The sequence below is a fragment of the Lactuca sativa genome, chromosome 4 (genome assembly GCF_002870075.4).
Source record: "Lactuca sativa cultivar Salinas chromosome 4, Lsat_Salinas_v11, whole genome shotgun sequence".
Taxonomy (NCBI): Eukaryota; Viridiplantae; Streptophyta; class Magnoliopsida; order Asterales; family Asteraceae; genus Lactuca; species Lactuca sativa.
This window is the reverse complement of record NC_056626.2, coordinates 149,295,863-149,314,202: the sequence shown is the minus strand read 5'-3', so window position 1 is coordinate 149,314,202 and position 18,340 is coordinate 149,295,863.

Here is an 18,340-nt window from a genome sequence, read left to right as displayed (position 1 = left end):
GACTACTTGGAGTAGATTCATACATTTTGACTTTACCATCCTTACGGTCTTTCAGGTAGATAAGGCGTCTCCGCATCCAATACCCCTTCTCTTGACAATAGAAACAAAAAGATTCTTTTGGAATGGCACACGGGACAATCTTATGTTGGGTTTTGAGCAATCTAACACTTCCTAAGTGTGCATGCAACCCTAATAAACCTTGGATCTATGTATGTCTAAATACATGCAAAATAATAATTTTCCAAGGTTCATAACCTATCTAACATGGCATGAGGTACTTTTAAACATAAAAGAATTAGATGAGATTACATAACTTTTGATGATGAGTTTGATTCCTAAGGAGTTTAAGGGCCAAGCACCAATAGTGTGAATGCCTCAAATGGAATCACAAATCACCACAAACTCTTGGAAAACTTTGAGAGAGTGTATACACACATAGAAAATCAGCCACACACACAAAACCACACTAGTGGCTATTTCATGCAACATAAGCATGCTTATATAGTGTGCATGGTTAGGGTGAAACCCTAATAACCCATGACCTTTCCTTTTCCAAGGATCCATGGGTTAATAGCTCCATGGATCATCCATGGACTTCCACATAAGCCTAGCCCATTAACAAATGAGTGTTAGCCCACACCATATAAAACAATAGCCCACAATTTAATTAGTCTTCCTTTTAATCTCTAAATTAATTCAAAATTAATTTAACACTAACACTAATTAAATAACTTCATATTAATATATTATAACTTACAATATATTAATAAACATATGTGTATAACTCTCATAAAATTATCCATAAATAGTTTGGATGAAATGCAACCCACATGGACCATGCCGGGTCGGGTCAAGTATATACCAAATAAGTTATGGACTTAGACACCTTATCCAACATCTTAGACTTAGCCTTTCTCTTTACCTTTTGGTCAAGCGGTTTGACCTTGGCCGATCCATTTCCATTGGCAAGAGGTAACTTTTCTGGACTTCTAATGTTGCCATTCTCAATCTCCATGGAAGTTTGGGAGATTGATCTTCCAATCAAATTTTCTTGACCAGTGCGTCAAATCATTGTTGATTCGGCAGCAATTAGCAAATAGGTAAGATCGATAAGGGTCACGTCGTGATCTGTCATATAGTAGTCTTTACCAAAATGACCAAACGAATTGGGAAGTGATTGAAGAACCAAGTCAACAACCAACTTCCTCAGGAAAATGACACCCGACATTCCCAGCCTATCAATACACAACTTCATTTCCAAGACGTGAGCACGTACAGACTTTCCATCTTCGTGTTTGCTTGCCAATAGGGCTTGAGTGACCTTGAACTTTTCAAGTCGACAGACACATGGGTCAGGGATAATAGTTGGAGGAGGTGGAGGAAGTGAAGTATGATTTCTAGTTCCTTGATCAAAACGTGGAACATCATCTTCATGAGGAAAGCTTGTTCCAAAAGATTCGGGAAGACCATAGTTGTCAAAACTAGACATCTACAAGGGGATAAATTCAAGTTAGTTGATTTAATCTTTAATATAATACCCAAATGAAATATTAAGGTTAGGATCCAAAAAATTATTCACAATTCGGAAAAGGGATGTCGTAATCCAATTGTAAATTATTTTTAGGTAGGTAAATAACGATTTACCAATTCCACCATTGAAACAAAATTTAAATGAATTAGGTTTTTAAATGAAACACCTAGATCTTTTGAGTTTCATTGAACTTTTCAATGGCATGTTTAATCTCGATTATGCCCTTCAAGTTTGTGACTAGGATACCGAGGATCACAAACAAGGTGTGAATAACCATGAACATTAGCTTGGTACTCTCGAAGTCATTTATCCCCTAATCAATGTGTCGATTAACCACACACGCTTCATTGATCTATGATAGCCTACGAGCTACCCATTTCTATCTTTCATTAGTCCCACATTAGTGTGCCGATTAACCAAACACGTTCCACTAACGACCAATAAGGTGCAATGTGCAATTTCATGGGTTAGCATCAAATTCACATTTTTCCTAAATAACTAAGATTGAGAATTTATAAAACATTTAGTTACTTGTATTTCATTATACTTATTAATGAAAGTTTGTGTCTTATCCTACACGTTCGGCTAACAACTCTCTACTGGTCAAGGGTGTGGTAGGTAAGAGTGTATATTGTGACATCCCCATTTTCACGGCCAGAAAAGACCGATTTTTGTTTATGCTTTATAAAAACCAGAGTTCTTCTTTTAATAAAAATGTTGCGGAATTTGTTCCCAGAAAAAACATGATAAATACGATATTAAAACATTTTCGAAGAAACGTATTTTATTCATTTTAAAACGTTTGCAATATCATTCGTTAATACAGAAACATAAGCATAAACAGAACTTACATTTATTTACACTAGTGATCTATATCTCTTTAAATCTCTCAGTGTAATGTGACTTCATATCAACACCTATGATATAAAGAAACTGAGTGGGTCAGGTTGGGAAACCTAGTGAGTACATAGGGTTTTCAACCCACAATAATATAATTATTATGTTTAAACAATCAAACAATCAACCCAATTACCCATCCCCATTATCTTCTTTACTCTTAAGGATTTAACCTAAGAGTCATCTATCCTGCATTCGCTTATTCTGAAGTCCCTTACTTCCAGGGTTATAGGACTGGCACTAAATCCATAGCTGCCGATGTTTGTTCGTAAAGCACTAATTCTATAGCTGCTATATCCTACTCATCGGGTACTAAATCCATAGCTACAAGTGTTCAATAGGTACTAAGTCCATAGCTACCAATTCCTAACAGGTACTAAATCCATAGCTACCAGCGTCTAACTAATAGGTACTAAGTCCATAGCTACCAATTCCTAACAGGTACTAAATCCATAGCTACCAACGTCTAACAGGTACTAAGTCCATAGCTACCGGTGTTTGTCCCATAGGCACTAAGTCTATAGCTGCCAATGTATACTCACGTCATCTTCTATCTCTCATCATTCATCTACCCATCTCATACCCAACATATTCGTATATATAAAATACGTATACAGTTTAAAACCTTTAAAACATGTATAAAACGTTCATCCAACATAGACAGCAAGTATTCAGATAATATGCACACATAGCACGTAGTTTATATAAAATACTTCATATCTATGTGTAAGATGAAAGGGACTATGCACTCACCTGAAAGGTGGTGACTTAGCACTCGGACAGCGTTTCGATACTCTCAAAACAATTTCCTTCGATAAAACCTAGTATCAACACCACTAGGGTTTAGTCTAACAATAACCGCGACTAATTAATAGTCTAGCTATTATTATTATTATTATATAAGCATTAAATAACACTCAATATAACTCATAATAATAGTCTAAATAATTATTTTAAAGACCTAATAACATTACTATATCGAAACATAAGCTACGCTAAAGATAGGGTAGGCGTAGCTCACTTACAGCAGGTTTTCTCGAAAACCAGGCTTCGCTGGAGCAGCGTTTCCGAGCCGTAAGACCCTTTTTCTCGGGACTCCGGGAACCTCGGGGCTTCCTTCGGGTGCTACGGGGTTTACCTAGGCTTTAGGGGGGGGGGGGGGTTTGGGAGGCTAGAGAGAGAAACTAAAGAGAGAAAGAATGTTGGAGAGGTGTGAAGATAAGTGAATGCCTGGCACCTCTATTTATAGGGGTGTTGACTGGCCTACTCACCGAGTAGGAGGACCTACTCTCCGAGTTGGTACATTCTGGTGGTGCCACGTGTCCAATTCTGGTGGTGCCACGTCACCCCCTATCGCGTATCAGCCTTCAAACTTAGAAAAATCATAACTATCGCATACAAGCTCCGTTTTCGACGTTCTTTATATCCACGCATAGGTAAAATCAAGATCTACAACTTTCATTTAGACTCTGTTGGCTAATTCTCGGCCGATCTCAAATTTAACAGTAGGAGGCGTTTAGACTGTTAAATGACCGCGAAGAATTCGTAACTCCTTCATACGGACTCCGTTTTCGTCCATATTTTTACCGTTGAGTTCCAATTAATGAGAACTTCAACTCTCATTTAGGTCGCGTAAGCCAAAAACCGCTCGAACTAAAATTCAAGTTTCGGGCTGTACACCGCTAAGCCGAATCTTAGAGAAATCATAACTTCTTCATACGAAGTCAGATTTGGGCGTTCTTTTTATGGATTTTCTCGTTTTAACATATCCTAAGACTCTTGTTTAGATCACTAAGGCTAAATCTCCTCACTCTATCGTAAATTCACTTTTTACGCTTCCCGGTGCCGTGCCGGTTCCGTCGCGAAACTTCGACGGGTCATAACTTCTCTGTTATAACTCGGATTTGGGCGTTTTTTATATGTATGGAAACCTTGTGACATATACTACAACTTGGTTCAAATTATTTATATGTATGGAAACCTTGTGACATATACAACAACTTTCTTAGTCATTACCGAAACAATGGTAACGACATACTTGAATAAAACGAAATCAATTACTAGCTTCTTGGTAACCCTGTGACTTTCCCTGATCTAAGCATGAGTCCTGTGCTTCCGGTAGTATATGCATCTACTACCTTTCACACCTACTCATACTCGGCCCAAGTATTGTCTCGCAGTCCCTAAGTCCTAAAATCACGAAACAATTTAACACATACGAATGTGTTCAAATAATCATAAAAATTTCCCTAGACTCTACTAGGACTTCTTCCATGCATATCTTCAATCATCAATTCTGCTTCAACTCGGTTGGTGATGGACATTCCAGATGATAGGAAAACTTTAGGAATTACATCAATCGTTCTATCATCCCGCCAATCAAATGTGTACATTCAGATGTACCCTACTCTTATAGACGTACTCCTATTTTATCATACGTATTCCAAAGGCAAGATACCTCTCTTATGATATCTTCCGATAGGTATCATTTACTATCGTAAGCCATCTCATTTCCTCTATTTTCTCAGTCTATCATGGTTCACATCACTTTCTGAACTTCTGCCATTGTGATATGTTCGGATATAGGCGCAACGACCGATGCATGACCCATCACATTCTTAGGCTCAGGTTGTCATCTTCCTCGAATATTTCCTAGTCTGTCTTTACCATGACATCTTGTACACCCAAGCAGACGTTCGGTATACCGAGACGAGAATTTAAGATAGGAAAGATTTTATTTACGATCGACGTGTAAATCTCCTTATCACACCGAAACGTTACATGCTAGTTCTAATATCGTAATCATACGCTTAGAATCCTGAACACATAAGGTTTCCAGATCCGGTAGATCCGAATAAATAACAACATATAAGGCATAAAGCATTTAGCACATAAAAGCATTTTAGGCATAATTCCAAAAATAAGCTAGTGCTCACACCTCACAATCATCGCTTAGCATTCTAAGTTTAAGTCTAGAAATAAATCCATATTCCTAGTTCGCTTAAACTAATGCTCTGATACCAACTGTGACATCCCCATTTTCACGGCCAGAAAAGACCGATTTTTGTTTATGCTTTATAAAAATCAGAGTTCTTCTTTTAATAAAAATGTTGCGGAATTTGTTCCCAGAAAAACACGATAAATACGTTATTAAAACATTTCCGAAGAAACGTATTTTATTCATTTTAAAGCGTTTGCGATGTCATTCGTTAATACAGAAACATAAGCATAAACAGAACTTACATTTATTTACACTAGTGATCTACATCTCTTTAAATCTCTCAGTGTAATGTGACTTCATATCAACACCTGTGATATAAAGAAACTGAGTGGGTCAGGTTGGGAAACCTAGTGAGTACATAGGGTTTTCAACCCACAATAATATAATTATTATGTTTAAACAATCAAACAATCAACCCAATTACCCATCCCCATTATCTTCTTTACTCTTAAGGATTTAACCTAAGAGTCATCTATCCTGCATTCGTTTATTCCGAAGTCCCTTACTTCCAGGGTTATAGGACTGGCACTAAATCCATAGCTGCCGATGTTCGTTCGTAAAGCACTAATTCCATAGCTACTATATCCTACTCATCGGGTACTAAATCTATGGCTACCAGTGTTCAATAGGTACTAAGTCCATAGCTACTAATTCCTAACAGGTACTAAATCCATAGCTACCAGCTTCTAACTAATAGGTACTAAGTCCATAGCTACCAATTCCTAATAGGTACTAAATCCATAGCTACCAACGTCTAACAGGTACCAAGTCCATAGCTACCGGTGTTTGTCCCATAGGCATTAAGTCTATAGCTGCCAATGTATACTCATGTCATCTTCTATCTCTCATCATTCATCTACCCATCTCATACCCAACATATTCGTATATATAAAATACATATACAGTTTAAATCCTTTAAAACATGTATAAAACGTTCATCCAGCATAGACAGCAAGTATTCAGATAATATGCACACATAGCACATAGTTTATATAAAATACTTCATATCTATGTGTAAGATGAAAGGGACTATGCACTCACCTGAAAGGTGGTGACTTAGCACTCGGACATCGTTTCGATACTCTCAAAACAATTTCCTTCGATAAAACCTAGTATCAACACCACTAGGGTTTAGTCTAACGATAACCGCGACTAATTAATAGTCTAGCTATTATTATTATTATATAAGAGTTAAATAACACTCAATATAACTCATAATAATAGTCCAAATAATTATTTTAAAGACCTAATAACATTACTATATCGAAACATAAGCTACGCTAAAGATATGGTAGGCGTAGCTCACTTACAGCGGGTTTTCTCGAAAACTGGGCTTCGTTGGAGCAGCGTTTCCGAGCCGTAAGACCCTTTTTCTCGGGACTCCGGGAACCTTGGGGATTCCTTCGGGTGCTAGGGGGTTTACCTAGGCTTTAGGGGGGGTTTGGGAGGCTAGAGAGAGAAACTAGAGAGAGAAAGAATGTTGGAGAGGTGTGAAAAGAAGTGAATGCCCGGCACCTCTATTTATAGGGGTGCTGACTGAACTACTCGCCGAGTAGGAGGACCTACTCGCCGATTTGGTGCATTCTGGTGGTGCCACGTGTCCACTTCTGGTGGTGCCACGTCACCCCTATCTCGTATCAGCCTTCAAACTTATAAAAATCATAACTATCGCATACAAGCTCCGTTTTCGGCGTTCTTTATATCCACGCGTAGGTAAAATCAATATCTACAACTTTCATTTAGACTACGTCGGCTAATTCTCGACCGATCTCAAATTTAACAGTAGGAGGCGTTTAGACTGTTAAATGACCGCGAAGAATTCGTAACTCCTTCATACGGACTCCGTTTTCGTCCATATTTTTACCTTTGAGTTCCTATTAATGAGATCTTCAACTCTCATTTAGGTCGTGTAAGCCAAAAACCGCTCGAACTAAAATTCGAGTTTCGGGCTGTATACTGCTTAGCCGAATCTTAGAAGAATCATAACTTCTTCATACGAAGTCAGATTTGGGCGTTCTTTTTATGGATTTTCTCGGTTTAACATATTCTAAGACTTTTGTTTAGATCACTAAGGCTAAATCTCGATCTATCGTAAATTCACTTTTTACGCTTCCTAGTGTCGTGCCGGTTCCGTCGCGAAACTTCGACGGGTCATAACTTCTCCGTTATAACTCGGATTTCAGCGTTCTTTATATGTATGGAAACCTTGTGACATATACTACAACTTGGTTCAAATTATTTATTCTAAATAATATTTTGTCGAAAAGTCGTTTCGACCTCTATTATCTCTAAATTGACTAGCCCGGATCTACGGACGTTACATATACCCAATGACGGTCATTTTACAGGCCACTTCCGTAAACACCCATTATAAACCAACTTCGTGAATGAGGCCTACTAACGGTAAGACTGACTTTTAACTCATACATATATAATATATTAGACATTTAATTTTATATAGTACAAGGGTGTATTTTACACATTTAAAATACTAAGTGGTTTAATCTATTAATAAATTAGACTTTTAATTTAATTAAACTTAAACCATGTCATTATGGATTTATTAATTCTCTCTTTTAATTAAACACTTAATTAATTTAATAAAACCATAAGAGTTTAATTTGATCTATTCAAAATATCAAGGTTCTAAATTTAAGATTTCAAAGATAAGGCTATTTAATTAAATTTTAAGTTACAAAACCAAGAAGTGCACTTATGAACCTTTTCAAATTACTAGGGATTTATAATTTAGTATTTCAAAATTGAAACCTTTTAAATTCCAAAACTTGAGAACAAATTTTGAAACCTCTTCAAAACTCTTGGATCAATTTGGCAACAATTAAAATAATCATGTAATTAACTATATCACAAAATTGACCTAATCTATTTTCATATAGCAAGGTAATCCACATCAAATTCCACAAATAATCAATTTATCACATAAACAATTAATTATCTCAAAATATGACAATTATCCTTCAATTAAATGAAGATAATCATTACATTATTATAAAAAAACGATTTTTATCAGTCAAAATAGTTTGTGGTAACGATCCTAATCCAAAACTTGGCCAAAAAATTGAAAATCTGCAAACAGGTGATCCAACTCGTCGAGTCAGGAAATAGACTCGTCGAGTTGGCTCAACTCGTCGAGTCCCATTATGGACTTGTCGAGTTCATCAAGCAGAGAGCAGATTTCAATTTCTGCAACTTTGAACAATTAACCAATGCATCAATATAACATAAAACACCCTAGGCTCTGATACCACTGATAGGTTTTGAGCACTATAACAATCTTGTGGTGCACATACAACCCTAGATGCTTTGGATCTAAGTTTTCTTAAGTTATGCATGCAATATCATTTTATTTAAAGCATATACCCCAGCTAGCATGCAATTGGAGATATACAACATAAAAACTAATTAGATAAATACCTCTTATTTGTAGCATGTAATTATTGTCCTTTAAAGAGCTTAGTACCTCAAATGTGATACCTCTAATAAGTCACAAACACGAAAACCAAATGGATAAAGATGAGAGAGAGGCTAGGAGGCACCCAAAAACGGATAGGGTTTCTGCTTGAAAGTCTTGGCCAAGTTTTGGAGTGCTAGGGGTTACATTTACAGTGTGAAATTCCTAGGGTTTCAACTTGTAAACCCTAATTCATTCACTTAGTCCTTTAATCCAATAAACGATTTAATGGGCCCTTTGGACTAAATCTTCATGGACTTTCACATAGATTTAGTCCATCTATAATCAACATGGATTATTAGCCCAAACTATAAGTATTATTGATTTACGTAATCAGTCCCCGTTAATTTAATTAGTCTCTTTTGATCACTAAATTAATTCCAAATTAATTCTTGATCAATACTAATTATATAATATCATTTCTCAATTAATATATTGTTCTTATAATATATTAATAAATCACAAATAACCTCTTTCTCAAATATTAATCCTATCAAATTGCTCCGGTGAAGGCAACCCAAAAGGACCATCCTATTATCGGGCCAATTACATACAAATTATAGTTATGGGCTTAAACACCTAATCCAAAAAATCTGTGACTATTTTGTCTTTTAGTTGGTCACAACGTAACCAATATATTGCCACATCGTGAAGGGCAGTTTATCTGTTGACCGTTGATCGTTGAATTTTTGACCAGTTTGACTTTGAGTCAAACTTGAAGGATTTGGGATATTGATTAAGATTCTACCATGCTTTAGTGCTAGAAGGTTTGTGGGAGCAAGCAGGTAGAAAGGGGAGTGTGTCGCAGTGTTTCAAGGTTCTTTGATTTATTTGAGTTTTCCTTACGATACCCGTGGGTGGAAGACACCAATGTTGACTCATTAGATTTGATTATGTATCCTTGTGTATAAGATGTTGTTGTGCTATAGTGAACTGTTAGATATATTTATATCCATGTGTGTTAGGATGCAGCTTTAGTGGTATGCTGGTTAGAGTACCAGTAGGTTGGTTATCGACTAGTGGAATGCCCTAGGGGGAGAGTTGTAATATCCGGAATCTACAAGGTCAATTATGGAAACAAAACCTCATCTCTAAAGGCCAACTCGTTGAGTTTGGGGAAAGAAACTCGACGTGCTGGAAGTGTTGGTTGCGCGTGTTTTTGAAGAATAGCTCGGCGAGTTGGAGAGGACCAACTCGACGAGTTGGACGTGGTTTGAGAAACCCTAATTTTGTGGTTTTGCACCCTATTTAAACAACTTAAACCCCATATGTTGGCCTCATTTCCAGCCACCATTGTCCTAAACCCTAACCTTGAAACTCTAAGGCATTTTTGAATGATGTGAGTCATTTTGAGTGATTTTGTGGTGTGTTTGAAACCATTGGAAGGAAGGGAAGCTTGGTGAGGGTTGGTGATACAAGAAGGAGCTGGTAGATCTCGAATCCTTGCTTCATTTTCGACACTTTTATGATAAAGAGTCTCAACCTTGCTTTGTGAATTCATAGATCTCCTTCTTAGGGTTCTTTTGCATGTTTTCGTCCTAATGGAGTGGTTGTTGGGATTTGGACGTCCCATTTGGACAAACCCTTTCAGATCTAGGGTCCTAGGGAGCTCTTTTGGCATAAAGGTGCCAACTTTATGGTCTTAAGTGCTCCATGCATCCATTAAGCTTTTCTTCTAGCTTATTTTGAGCTTATTCTAGCCTTGCATAAGAGTAACGTTGGATACTTTACTCATCAATACAACCTTAAGGGACCAGATATGCAATTTGAAGCCTTATCTTGGTGATTAAGTTGCATAACATATTAAGTGGGTTTGCTGAATGAAGAACCCGACAAGTTCATAGAAGAACTCAGCGAGTTGGTTTGGGATTGTCCCGATTCTAATGAAAAGGAGGGGAAAACTCAATGAGTTGAAGGGAATTTAGGGAGTTGGATCGATTCTTCGCGATTCTGCAATTTGATGAGAACTTGGCGAGTTAAAGGACCAAGTAGGCGAGTTGGGTCACCTGGACCGTTGACTTTGGCATTGACTTTAAATTTTGACTTATGCTTTCGACCAAGATTCTCTTAAGGGGTGTTTGAGGTATCCTAAATTGTATTCGAGGAAAATATGGGCTTAGGATCAGACCCATATGGGATTGGGCCCAATTTGGAAAATTGGGCCAATGTATGATTAGTGGGCCTTTGGGACTTTTAGATTGAAGTTTGGGTCCTAGTTTTGGAAAAGGCTGGAATAGGGGTAAAATGGACTTTGTACCCCAGGTATGAAGTTGGTTATGGAATGGAACGTAATTGCTAATTGGATGTTATTTTTCATCTGTTATTTTGGAGGGTCGTTAGGGGAGCAACTGGGGAATTCCTTCAGGAAGCTTCTAATTCGACGTGAATCTCTATTTGCAAAATTCATGGTCGAAGGCACCAATGTCGGCCCACTATTTGATGTTTATAGTAAGAAGATTTTCTTTATGATAATTGTCTGGTTTGTCACTACTTGTTGGTGTTTCTGTGATTATTTTTGTATGCTATTATGTGGTAGTAGTAGAGGTGAAATAGACCCAGTATCCGGTTGAAATAGACCGAAGGGGAGGCCAACACCCAGATATGCTCACAGTATGCGGTTGAAATAGACCAAAGGAGAGGCCAGCACCCAGATATGTTCGGCAGTATTCGGGCGGGGCCCGATTTCGGACGGGGTCCGATGACCGACGGGGCCCACTATATGTTTACTGTATGGTATGTGGTAATTGGGGAACTCACTAAGCTTTGTTCTTAAGGTTTTCAGTTTATGTTTCCGGTACTCCAGTTTTCAAATGAAGAGCTCGGGACGATCGCAATGCATACACCCACAGTTTCTGCAAAATGTGATCTTTGGGATTGGGACTATGATAATTGTTTTATTTGAAATGCTTTCCAATGTTTTGAACAAGTTACAATAGTGTTATGAATATAATGAAAATGAAAATCTCAACCTTTATTTTGGGATGTTTCAAGTTGATATCAGAGCCTTGTTTTGAAGGATTCGGGCATGCTCTCGGGTGTGCCTGAACTCAAACTGTGGGTTTTGTGAATTTTTTTAAAATAAGCATTTAATTAAAAATGAATTTTTAATCAAAGAAAGGGGTATGATGCTTGAAATCGGTCGTGCTCAAGTAAGTGGTTCCCAAAGTATCAATACATGGTTATTATTTGATATGATATGATTATGTGAATCGCATGCAAGTTTAGGACTATGGATCTACTCAGTATTGTATGATAGGAGAGATGCCTTTCTATGTTTGATTGTATAAGCTCTAAGAGTTGCATGATAGTATGGTTTTCGGATCAGAGGATAGAATGGGTTGATTAGTATATGTTGGTTAGATTTTTCTGTTGCCTGAATGCTTTTGCTTGGTGCTTTGTGGGATTCTTAGTGATGTGGGTCAACTACTAAGTGAATATGTTAAGTCATATGCGGCACAGGTTGAATAATCTAAGAGTGGCAGATTTGACCCTATTGCGCAACTCTTACTTGTTTCCAACCGTTCTAGGGTTGATTCTTTTACTCAAAGGATTATCTGATCTCTGTTTTATATGACTATATTCATGAGGTAGTTGGCCGATATTGGTGGGAATGCTTCAGCAGCTGAGGGTTGGTTGAGTTCGGTAACCTAGGAAAGCCTAGGATATGCTTCTGTGAGTTAGTGATGTGGTTTAGTGAGTTTTATGCTTTTGTTCGAGGGAGTGACTTAGAGAATTTAGGAGGATTGTTGAGGAAAGTATGGATAGGTGTAGAAGGTAGTATTGAGCCAGTACTACTGAAAGCACAAGATCCATACTCGAATCAGCGAGAGCCTTGGAGAATCTAAGGAGCTTGTGGGAAGGAATTATCGAGCATGTTTAGATCGTTGGCTTGTAGTATTTCAGATCAGTAATGAGCAGGCATGGGGAAAGTTCCGAGTTTGGTCCTGGCTCAGGTGGTTAGACAGTTAGTGGAAGGACTGCTAGGGTTTTGATTTCGCGCTGGATTGAGGAGATGGAAAGTGTTTTCCGCACTAGTCCCTACCCCATAGGAGCCAAGGATCGGTTCGCCTTGGATCTCTTGTATCGGGCGGCAAGGAGTTGTTGGGAATTGATTGTGCGATCTATTATGTTTTCTAAATTAGAGACTATGTCGTGGGAGGAGTTTGTGACCCGGTTTAGGGCATAGGTTGCTCCAGCTATCGCAGTTCAGCCCTTAGCGAGTGAGCTGGTGAGCGTGTCAGAGTGTCAGAATCTAAAGGAATTGACTTCTAGAGCCCGAGGATGGGAGAACGATTTAGAGCACCTTGGGAAAAGAGGTTCATACCAGGTGCGTATAGTGGAGGGTCCCAAAAAGAGGCCCAAGGTCTCGGACCATCGATTGAAGGGCCGACAGGTCTAAAGTCAGTGTCGCACGTGCGGGAAACGGCACGATGGAGTTTGTTGTTCCAAGGGTATGGGCTGCTACAAGTATGGCAGGGTTGATCATGTCAGCAGGGATTGTCCTCAAGGGGAAAGCCCGTTATGTTTCCTCTCCAAGCATGTAGGCCACAAGAGATACGTCTGTCCAAGAAGGAGGGGAGGAGCAGTGAGTGCACATGCTCCAGCTATTTTGCAAATATCTGATAGGCGAGAAGGTAGGGCAGGAGCCCCAGCAAAGAAGATTCAGACTCTGCAGTATCAGACAGGAGAAGTCAGGAGTCCAGCAGGCGATGTTGCGGGTATGTATCTTTTGCTTCCTTTCAGTTTTAGTTGCAGTTTGTTGTGGGAATTTTGCTTTGGGTTGGAATATTGTAACAGGTTGGGTAAGTGTATATTTGGTTTATTTCTCTACTTATGTTTGGGTTATATCTTCAAGAAATGTTATATGCCTTTTGCATGCCATGCAATTTTAGTGGATTAGTAAGGGTTATTTATTGTGTGGCGGGTTTCAAGTGTTCAGGTATTATTCTGGTTTTCGGTCGGGCTCGGTCAGGGGCATCGTGTTGAAGACTTATGGTCCAAGTTCAGCAGGATGATTGTCCATCATCATCAGGGTTTGATGGCTGTAGCATGGTGCTTGGTTGGCCTTTGGATGCGCCGAATGAAGTGGTCTATTGCGGAGGTTTTGGTCTGAGAATTTGTTCTTTAGACCTTAGGATTTGAGTGTGGTATCATTTTATAACATTCAGGGTTATCTGTATTGTTCAGATTCGGGAAGTGATTAGCTGGTCTTTAGGGGTTGTGTGGTATTTAGGATGGATAGAGTTGGATTTCTAGTTGTGGTAGGCACCAGTTATCGGTAGATCAATCATTGGAGGGTAAGAAGGATTGGGACTCCTTTAATTCTAGTATGCTGCGAGGAATAGTTGAATCAAAGTGGGGGAGAATCATTTAAGTATTCAGGCGTAGGAACGGGTATGGAACTAGGATGGGTTTCACATCCGTATGGGCAAGCCCCGTGTAATTATGGTAATATAGGTGGGATCTAGTAGAGATTGTTGGGTCAAGGTTTTAAGTTTTGAGTTGCAGGACTTAGTATGTAGTCTGTATGTGACGCATAAGGGTTTATAGGCTGGGTAGCCTAGTTATTTAGACTCTTGATGAACGGGTGGTTGGATCAGGTGCGAGGCTGATAGTCTTAGTGATGAGTTGGGAACCTTTTACCTTCCGATTTTGGGAAGGGTGTCTTGAATCAATGAATTTTAGGAGAACTTCAAGTATAGATCTTTGGGTCTCAGATTACGAGTTGGGTACCAAATTGGTTCCTATTGAGAACTTGCATTGGGAATTGTGTGTGTCTATGTGTAAGGTTTTATGTTCTGTAATTCTTGGAATAAGGTTTCAATGTGCTGAGGGCATCTATGGAAGGGTTCAGAGGTAATACATGGTTTGAATTTATTGGCAGGTCAGGCTCATGTGCTAGAGTGTGGCCCGATATGTGTGGAGTCAGGCTAGGAAGGGATTCCGGATTTTCAGATAGGTTTCATTATTTGATTGGTCAAAGATTTCTTCGGGTAGTTACCCCAGGATGGTTCAGTTCGTAAGGCTGTGGGAAGACTGCAGCAAGTATGAAATTAGGAAGTCGTAGGTCGTGGAAGATCGGGTATGAGGTAATATTATAGTTGGACCTATAGCGTTCAGTTTAGTATCAGGTTGATGTTGGGATGGTTTGGGTAGTTATTGTATGTGAGGCTTTCCTTCCGAAGTCATGAGGGGTGATGGTGCGGGAGTCTCTTGGCGCAGCAACCGGGCAAGAACCCGGTAATTTCAAACAATTGGCAGACGAATTGGGACCACGGAGGTCTCTGTGGACTTTGGAAAGCAGCTAGAAGACAACCTGCTATTTCGGGCAGTATTAGCGATTTGGGTTTTCGTGTGTATGATAAGTATCTTGGTGTTTAGGTAATGCTAAGTCACTCACAGCAGGATTAAATAATCTTAGAGTAATTGATCTGACCTTGTTGCGCAGCTCTCGCTTGAGTCTAACTGTTGTAGGGATGAATCTTATACTCGAATGATTATATGAGCCTTCTGTTGAGTATAAGTTTTTTTTAACTGTAAATGGTAAGTGATTTTGTTTCCCTTTTGAAGCATTTCTTTGGTCCAAAACTCTATGGGGTTGGCATGGTGGCGGTTCGGTGTGAGAGGTCTGACAGGGAGTCAGACCATTGAGATTGTAGGTTTCGGAATTTAGGCGATATAGGATTGGGTTTTATTCAAATATTGAGGATTCGTTCTTCACTGGGCTTGAAGAATTATTCTAAGGATGGTTTTAGTAGGTCGGGATAAGCCATTGCATGATCAGAGTTGGAAGGGTTATGATTGGTTTGATGTTCGTTGTGAGAGCGCATGGGTTGTTTCAGCACTGTCTATCTGTTAGGAAGTAAGGTCATTGTAGATTTTAGGTCTCAGAAGGTAGAGATGGTTTGAAAGGGTTGAAGGTTTAGGTGTTATTTTAGGGATAGAAGTTTCGGTTTGGGTTGACTTGGGAAGGTTATTTTATGCACAGAATTTCCAATCATGATCATCAGGTTGATTGTTTTGATAAGAGTATTAATAAGGAGCAATTTTGAGGACGAAATCTAATTTAAGTGGGGGAGAGTTGTAACATCCGGAATCTAGAAGGTCAATTATAGAAATAAAATCTCATTTCTAAAGGCTAACTCATCGAATTTGGGGGAAGAAACTCGACGTGTTGGAAGTTTTGGTCATACATGTTTTTCAAGACCAACTCAACGAGTTGGAGAGGACCAACTCGACGAGTTGGACGTGGTTTGCGAAACCCTAATTTCGCGGTTTTGCACCCTATTTAAACAACTTCAACCCCATATGTTGGCCTCATTTCTAGCCACCATTGTCCTAAACCCTAACCTCGAAACTCTATGGAATTTTTGAATGATGTGAGCCATTTTGAGTGCTTTTGTGGTGTGTTTGAAGCCATTGGAAGGAAGGGAAGCTTGGTGAGAGTTGGTGATACAAAAAGGAGCTGCTAGATCTCAAATCCTTACTTCATATTCGAAACTTTTTTGGTAAAAAGTCTCAACCTTGCTCTGTGAATTCATAGATCTCCTTCTTGTTGGATTAGTGTCTAAGTCCATAACTATTTTGGTATGTACTTCACCCGATGGTGCATGGTCCTTTTGGGTTGCCTTCACCAAAGCAACTTGATAGGATGAATTATGGAGAGAAAGGATAAATATGATTTATTAATATATTATGGGAATAATATATTAAAGGAGAAATCATATTGTTTAATTAATATTAGTCAAGAATTAATAAGAATTAAGTTTGTGACTAAAATAGATTAATTAAACTTAAGGGACTGGAATTGTAATTATAAGATAATTGCAATTGGGCTATGGATTGCCTTATATTATAAGGTTGGACGAATTCTATCGGGAAACCCATTGGAAATCGTCCAAGGCCTTTAAGGAAAGGAGTCCATGGGTTGCTTAGGGCTTAAGCATCCAAATTAGGGTTTCCTTGTTAGATAACCCTAATAGCCTCACTATATATAGAACCCTTATGCTCCAAAAACGTGGTGAACTGATCATCTGGGGTTTCCACACGTTTTTGAGAGCCTCCTTCTCTTCTCTTCTTCATCCTCTTGCTCTTGGTGTTTGTGAACCATTAGAGGAGTGACACTTGTGACTCTAAGCTTTCTAAAGTCATTACAAGGAGGATTTGTGATTGTTATTGCTACATAAAAATCAAGGTATGATCTAAACCCTAATTATATGTTATATTGATTATCATATGCTAGATCTAGGGTTTATAGTCTTGGATAAATTGCATGTTCAATAGAGAAACCTAGATCCAAGCATTAGGGTTTGTATGAGCACATAGGATGTTCTTATGGCTAAAACCCATCAGTGGTATCAGAGCCTAGATTGGTTTCTATTGTATTGATGCATTATGTAGATGAAAATCGAAATCTGGCTTATTGTTCGACCTGACTTGGCGAGTCACTACTTGGACTCGGCGAGTTCCAAAGTGTGACCCGGCGAGTCGGAGCGTCAGACAGAGGAAATTTCGGATTTTGTTGCTGTTTTGCTTAAGGATAATTACCATATTCGTTTTAAACCTATAAAATACGAATTTTATTGTTTCTTAAAGAATGTTCTTGCCAAAACAGAAGATAATTACCAATTGATTAAATAATAACGTCCTTATATGATTAAAGTTGATTATTTGTATTAATTAGGTAACTTATTTTGCAAGAAATTGAAATTAGGTCAAATATAGATAATGATGAAATTAATTGTTTAATTTATATTATTTGTTATTTGATCCTTGTGTTATGAAAAGTTTCAATTTTCCCCTTTAGGTTTTATAGTTTAAATTTAAACTCAAAAGTTTAGTTTTGAAATTTAAATAGTTGAAACCCTAATGTTTTGAAAAGGTTTCAAAACTTGCCCTCAAGTTTTGGAATTTAAATTTTGATTAAAAGTTTAATTTTGATGTATATTTAAATTCTAAACCCTAAGTTTTTTGAAATGTTTCAAAACTTTTCCTCAAGTTTTGGAATTTAAATTTTGATTAAAAGTTTAATATAGGAATGTTAAATTCTAAAACCCTAGTAGTGTTTTGAAAAGTTCATATCACACCCTTATGGTTTTATTAATTAATTAAGGTGTATAATTAAAAGCAGTTTAATAATCCATAAAAGTTTTGGTTTATATTTAATTGAATTAAAAGTATAATCGTTAAATTTGACCACCTAGTATTTTAAAAGTGTAAAATACACCCTATACTATATATAACATTAAAAGTCTAACATTATATATATATATATATATATATATATATATATATATATATATATATATATATATGAGTAAACGTCAGTCTTACCGTTAGTATGTCTCATTCACGAAGCTGGTCTATAAGGGGTGTTTAAGGAAATTGCCTATAAAATGGCGATTGAATGGGTATCCATTCTTACCCACCGCACTCTTGA